Below are 6,437 nucleotides of genomic sequence, written 5' to 3'. Positions count from 1 at the left end.
TTCCGGAAGAACTTAGACCAGGAACATAACGAAAGGTATATTGTAGAGTTGATCAACAAGGAACCACAGAGCCTAACTGTTGCCTACTCTATGGCAGCCAGATTCATCAAAGAAACACATATGCTCCAGGCTATGAGGATGACCCGGAGCGGGGGATCCAGAAACAAGAATTCTAATGACTGACCGAAAGGGGCACTACGCCATAAGTGGGCTACTGTAATGCAAGTGTTACAAGGAGCATTACATTAGCTAAGAGATTTTTGGTCTATTGTAACACCTCGCTTACAGTGTTACAATAGCTATAAATCTACTGTTACAATGAAATGCTGGTGTTGCCCAGCATGTAACACCAACACCTGGTGTTACATTAGGTACTTTTTAATTTTTAAAATTTTTAAAGTGGAAATATTACTACAAAACTAGTATTAAAATTATATTTTGAATTATTAATTAATCAGGAATGTAACATCAAATTACTTACAAATTACGAAATTTATTGTATTGTACATAAATTTAAAAGTCACCTTTTTTTATTTTATTATTTAATAAATAATAAATTATTAATTTAAATTAGAAACTAAAATAAAAAAATAAAAAATACTACACCGTTACTATGTAAAAAATGAGCGGGATTTCCCCCAACAAAAAAAGACCTATAGACCTACTTACATGGACAAAACACAATCACTCAAACAATCTCTCTCACCAACACTCTCTCTCGACTCTCTCTCTCTCTCAAAACAATCTCTCTGACTCAAACAATTAATTGAAGAACAAATTGATTGTTGAATCCACAAGTATATGACTCTAATTTAGAGGTTGTTACTGACTTTTCAATTCATATGATTTTACAGGGTTTCTAGGGCTTCAAATTGGGGATTTAGTTTTTTTGGTACAGATTTGCTCTGATTTAAATATATATACATATTTTCTCTGCTTAATATATATGCACACTGTAAAATTTCAGGTGATTAGGGCTTTATAATTGAATTTTAGGGCTTTATAATTGATATTCGATTGGGTGTTCAAGCTTTCGTAAAGAAATATTTAGTTTGGTTTTGTTAATGTATGCTCTTTTTACAACTATGTTATAACTTTTTTATGCTGCATTGCTGTCATTTTTTATTTATGTATAATGTTAATTTGACTGTGATGATTTTGCGTATTTTTCGATAAATGATAATTATTGATTATCCCCTCCGAATTAGTTCTACAAGATGTTGTGTGATACTTTTTAGCCTAAAATACCGATTTTGTGATTTCATTTGTTTGTTACCTTCATTTGTTGTTGTTTTACCCAAAGATAGAGTATTGTGAAATTTTGCAAGATATTTAGTTATGAAATTGTGATGTTTTCATTGCCAATATAACAGTTGTGATGGAAAATAACTCTGTTTTATGTTTATTAAGTAATGTAGCAGAACAACTCAGATGGATATAATTTATTTAACCAAGGTTTGGAATACATACACTAGCTATTTATTTGTATTATGTAATGTAGGGAATATGTGAGTATAAGGGATGGTAGGTTTTAGTTGTGATATTATTATGTATATTCTTTAATTAACATGACTATGGAAGTCTGCTACCTTCACAGTGGAGATGCTTTTATTTTGGTAGCTACTAGTTACTAATTTTTGATGTTTGTATATTGTTTTACCAGGTGATGCAAAGTAAATTTGATCAGGAGTATTGATCAGTCTTATGAACTGGACTCCATAAGCCATATTCTGATTTTGATTTAAATATCATGTTGATCGATATCTTAATTCATGTGTTTTAAATGCTCCTGTTGAACTTGATATAATAGAATCAACATGTATATGTGAATTTGAGTGGACTCAATTTTTACGAATTGAGGCATAGAGCATCCAGGGATCGGCACCAGAGTCACTTGCATAGTTCCATGTAACATGATTAACATTTATAGAAGGATTAAAATTAGGAAAAAAGTAAAAGATGATATGAAAACTTGATGTTCAAGTGTACCAAACTGATGTAGTTTGATTAGTTTTATAATGCGCTTTTTTTTCATACTGTCATTTACTAAGGTTAGTGGATTCGCGTCTTTCTTGTCTAATAAATTGTCGCTATAGTGATTGGGGTCACTTTTTTTAAGCATTAGTAACCATAATAGCATCAGAACCAAGTAACCTTGTGATGTTTGCTAGTAACATGTTCCACCAGGTAACGAATTTTTTAAGTACCAAAAGTATCTCTAATCAATTAAGCAGTATACTGAATCATTGAGGAGGAATCCAAAGGATCACAAGGTTTGTCAATGTCATAATTAATATGTTGTTAATAAATTATGTTTATGTGGGTATGTGACGGAATTTCGTTACATCTTTGACATCTACTTGTTACTGACTTGTATAGGAATACAACAACAGAGGAGCTTGCTATACAAAAAAATAATTTTGTTGGCATATGTCTCTTGCATTAAGCAATCTAATATTTATCCATTCAGAAGTTTTGTAACATCAACTATTGAGCAAATATGAACTCTTGGGTCTTCTTATATTTTCTTAGAAAAAAATTCTTTCTGTCTGATTGTAGAGCAAATATGATACTTAAATTCTGTTACAATCTTAATATGGCTGTATTCTGGATGCTTTCTTAAAATAGTTATACTGGTTCTAGCACATTTTATCTCGTAGACTGGAAATTATTGTATTTAGATCATCCTGAAACAAGGTTGCAGATTCTATGAAGAGGGGTTTTCTGATGAGAAAGTTACAGAAGAACTTCAGATGGCGTACACAGAAGATTTCAGCGTACCCATTCTCTCGCGACAGAGTTGTCGAGTTAATTACTGAAGAAGCAAAAGAATTGAGGTTGGAAATGCTGTGGGAGCCAAACAGTGTGTTTGGTGGAAAATTTGGATCTGTGGTGAGTTCTTCTGTTCTGGTTTATATATTTATTGTATCAGACTATCAATTATTTTTTTATATGAAAACTTGCAATATTTTTCTATTATTAGTTGCATGGCTTTTCTTACAGTGTATATGATTGCTTGTCTTTCTCCTGGGAAAAGTCCCATTGTAGCCATATTATTACAGCTGATTCCCAAAATATACTAATTTTTCATCAGAAGTACTTGTCATTTTGATAGGTTTAGCTACAATTCTAGGCGAAAAGAAATAAAACTTCTGCATGGACACTGATACATGTTATTTTGACAACTACGCATGTAATTATTTAATTATATAAACACGCACGTAAACGGTCTCCCATTTCTTTTGATTAAATTCTGCGTACATCTTACCCACTCTGAATTTACAAATAAAATATATTAGGTAAGTTTTGTCTAGTATATTTAAGCACACACTTTGCCCTATTTATTAAAAAGATTAAGCACTGATTTCATCTTAATGCTTTCTTCATGCAGCTAAAGAGAGATGAGGAACTGGGGTCTCCACCTTCTGTTGGTTCTGTTCTTGTTTGATCAGCATGGAACAAATATTAAGGTTTCAGCAGACAATGAGTTCATTAACTGCAATGGAGTGCACTTTATACTGAACGGTAGCTATTACTATGCAAATGGATTTAATACGTATTGGCTAATGGTTTTGGCTTCTGATCCATCTCAAAGGGATAAAGTATCTTCTCTATTTCAAGAAGCAGTATCAAATGGCCTTACACTTGCAAGAACTTGGGCATTTAATGATGGTGGATCTCAAGCTTTGTAGTTCTCTCCTAGCATTTATAATGAACAAATGTTTCAGGTCACTAGCTACTATCTTTTCTCCTGGTATTCCAAATTCTAAATTTAACATTCTATATGCATGCATCAATTTATTCGATTTTTTTAACGTAACAAACAATCAAGAAGTTGTCTCCACCAGGACATATTTAGCCGATGTTGCAGTCATTACCTTCTGATACTTGTTTTCTTGTTTTATATCGAAGGGGTTAGATAATTTAACGCCTGTTGTATCATGGGACAATCACCTTCGCGTGACCTTAACTGTTTCCTCAAAAAAGGTATGTAAAATAAAATGATAGTCTTTTCCATTTAGAGAAACCTTTCCTGGTTTCTTCTCTGTCTTTTGTTCTTGTCATATTTTCATCTGATTTGCACAAGGCAACTAAATGTGAATTTCACCATATCCTCATATACAAAATAAAGTCCTAGGAAAGAAAAGCTGGACCATTTTAAGAATATGCCTGTTACTTAACTGGGAAGGAGATAAAACAAGTAAATTGTGTATTCTGATCTTTTGCTACATTCACAAATAAGTCTAAGTCATAGAATGTATCATCACTGCAGCGTACTTATTCATATATTGTAGGTCTTGCAATGGTTTTTAAGTTTTGTAAATCTTTCCATCGTAGCATGGATTTAGACATTGAATTTGATTGAACCTCATATGTTCTCTCAACTTGCTGGTAAGAGAGTCATTATTTTTTTTGACTGGGGCTATCTGGCCGACCATGATGTTAAGTTCCTAGAGACCCTGAAAGAAAGATATGTCTACAGGTTGGAGGAAGGACTTGCCAAGTAGGTAGCCTCTTCCAAATTAAATAAGTTTTGTGTGTGATTCTTACTTGTTTTTCTTTTAGTATATTTTAATATAATTCGCGTAGCTAGCATCTATTGTAAAATCCTCATTTCCCCTGTCTAAGTCCAAAATGCATTTTGTATTAATTCTTATGCAATTTGGTGTGACTTGTGTACAGGAGCAAGGAATGGTGAATGAGGGAGAATAAGTAGCCCTCTGCTGGTTATTTTGTATTCGGATTAGTAAAGTGTAGAAGGGCAAAAAGTGCTTTCCTGCCTGGTTATTTTGTATAATTTCATATCAAAGGATAGTCGACACGAGTAGTTTTTTCCTATCCAAGGATAGCTTGGATTTTATGTTGTAGTTGTTGGAGTTAGAGATGAGACTCTTATGTAGTGGTATGGTTTGGAGATTGAGACTGTTATTTAATAGTTTGGTTTGAAAAATTGAGACTCATGTATGCAAATTTGATATTTTATTAATAATATATGGGATTGTTACATTTGACTGTTCTAGTGTAATATATGTTTACATATAGTGTTATATTACATATGGTAGTGTTGCTTAGTTACAAAAAATTGGTGTTACAATAGATAAAATAGACTGTTACAATAGGTTGTGGGACCCAACATTGTGGGTCCCACTTATGCAATCTTGATCAAGCTATTGTATCACTCATTTTGTGTTATATTTGGGCATTTTAGTGTTACAGTAGGTCCTATTGTAACGTTTTCCTCTCCGTTACAATACATCAGTGAAGTGTTACATTAAGGAGTCTATTGTAATGCTCGTATACGTAACGCCCCCTGGTGTTACAATAGACCTATTGTAACGCTTTTGGGGTCTATTGTAACACCATTTAGGCATTAAAATAGCCCACTTATGGCGTAGTGGGGGTTACCATTAGGATAAAAAGTTCAAGAAGAGCCAACAAATCCAGCAGACCCATCTGGTTCAGAATACTCTAATATTTCAGAGACTTGGTCCTAAGACGGAATCTAAAAGTGACTCAGGACCAACTAGGCAAGCCAGGGAGCCTAGGTAGGAGCCAAACTGGACCGCACTGAATAGGACCAAGGAGGAAACTCCCCCCGAAGCCCATGCAGACTCTCCTGGAGAGCCGACCTTACAATATACAATGTGATTATCATGAAACGCACGGTCACAAAATAGAGAATTGCCTATCTCTCAAATACTTCATCGAAGAACAAGTAAAGAAGGGGAACCTAAGCCAGTATATATCCTGGAACACCAATAAGAAAGAAGAAAGATCAAGGAAAGGAAAGAATATAGTGAACATAGTCCTAGGAGGCTCCCACTCACCTCCCCGCATCCCGAACTCAGGAGATGAAGTATTCTCTATCCAATCCTTCCTACAGATGATAATTTCTTTCAGCAGTAAGGATTATGGAGTCAATCCTATTCACAATGAAGCCTTGGTAGTAACACTTGATATTTTTGACAATAAAGTAAGAAGGATGTTGATAGACAACGGCTCCTCGGTTGACATCCTCTTCAAGCATATTATGGATCGAATAAAACTAGGGAAAGTCCACTCAAATTAATACCGGGAGGACCCACTCTATGGGTTCAGGAACAACTTGGTCCTGATCCAAGGAACCCTATACCTGCCAGTCATATTTGGATCAATTCCAAACCAAGTCACCCATGTGATAAAATTCTATGTGATCAATACTCCCTCATCCTACAATAAAATAATTGCTCGCTCGGCTCTGATCAAAATACAAGCAATAACCTTTATATCACTCCTGAAAATCAAGTTCCCAACTCCAAATGGGATAGAAGAAGTTAAAGGAGACTACAAAGTCGCATAAATATGTTATAGCCAGGCCCTAGTCGTGGCAGAAACTCACCAAGACAACAAAAGGAAGGCCACAATCCTTTGAAAGCAGCAGAGCATCAAAAAACATC

The 6,437-nt window shown here is 34.3% G+C and overlaps 1 long non-coding RNA gene across 2 annotated transcripts; it reads left to right on the top strand.

Moving 5' to 3' along the window:
* The first annotated feature begins 661 nt into the window (after positions 1-661).
* LOC141724686 (uncharacterized) lies at positions 662-5,007 on the top strand. Of its 2 annotated transcripts, XR_012576854.1 has the most exons (5): positions 663-818; positions 1,664-2,892; positions 3,392-3,728; positions 3,913-3,987; positions 4,684-5,007. It is a non-coding gene; the product is annotated as an uncharacterized LOC141724686 (long non-coding RNA). The 2 variants fall into 2 exon arrangements; XR_012576853.1 differs by having other exon boundaries at positions 662-2,892.
* The last annotated feature ends 1,430 nt before the right edge of the window (positions 5,008-6,437 follow it).

Source organism: Apium graveolens, chromosome 5 (genome assembly GCF_009905375.1).
Source record: "Apium graveolens cultivar Ventura chromosome 5, ASM990537v1, whole genome shotgun sequence".
In the NCBI taxonomy this organism is placed as follows: Eukaryota; Viridiplantae; Streptophyta; class Magnoliopsida; order Apiales; family Apiaceae; genus Apium; species Apium graveolens.
Note: the sequence above shows the minus strand (reverse complement) of the source record. Positions and strands in the feature narration are given on the sequence as shown.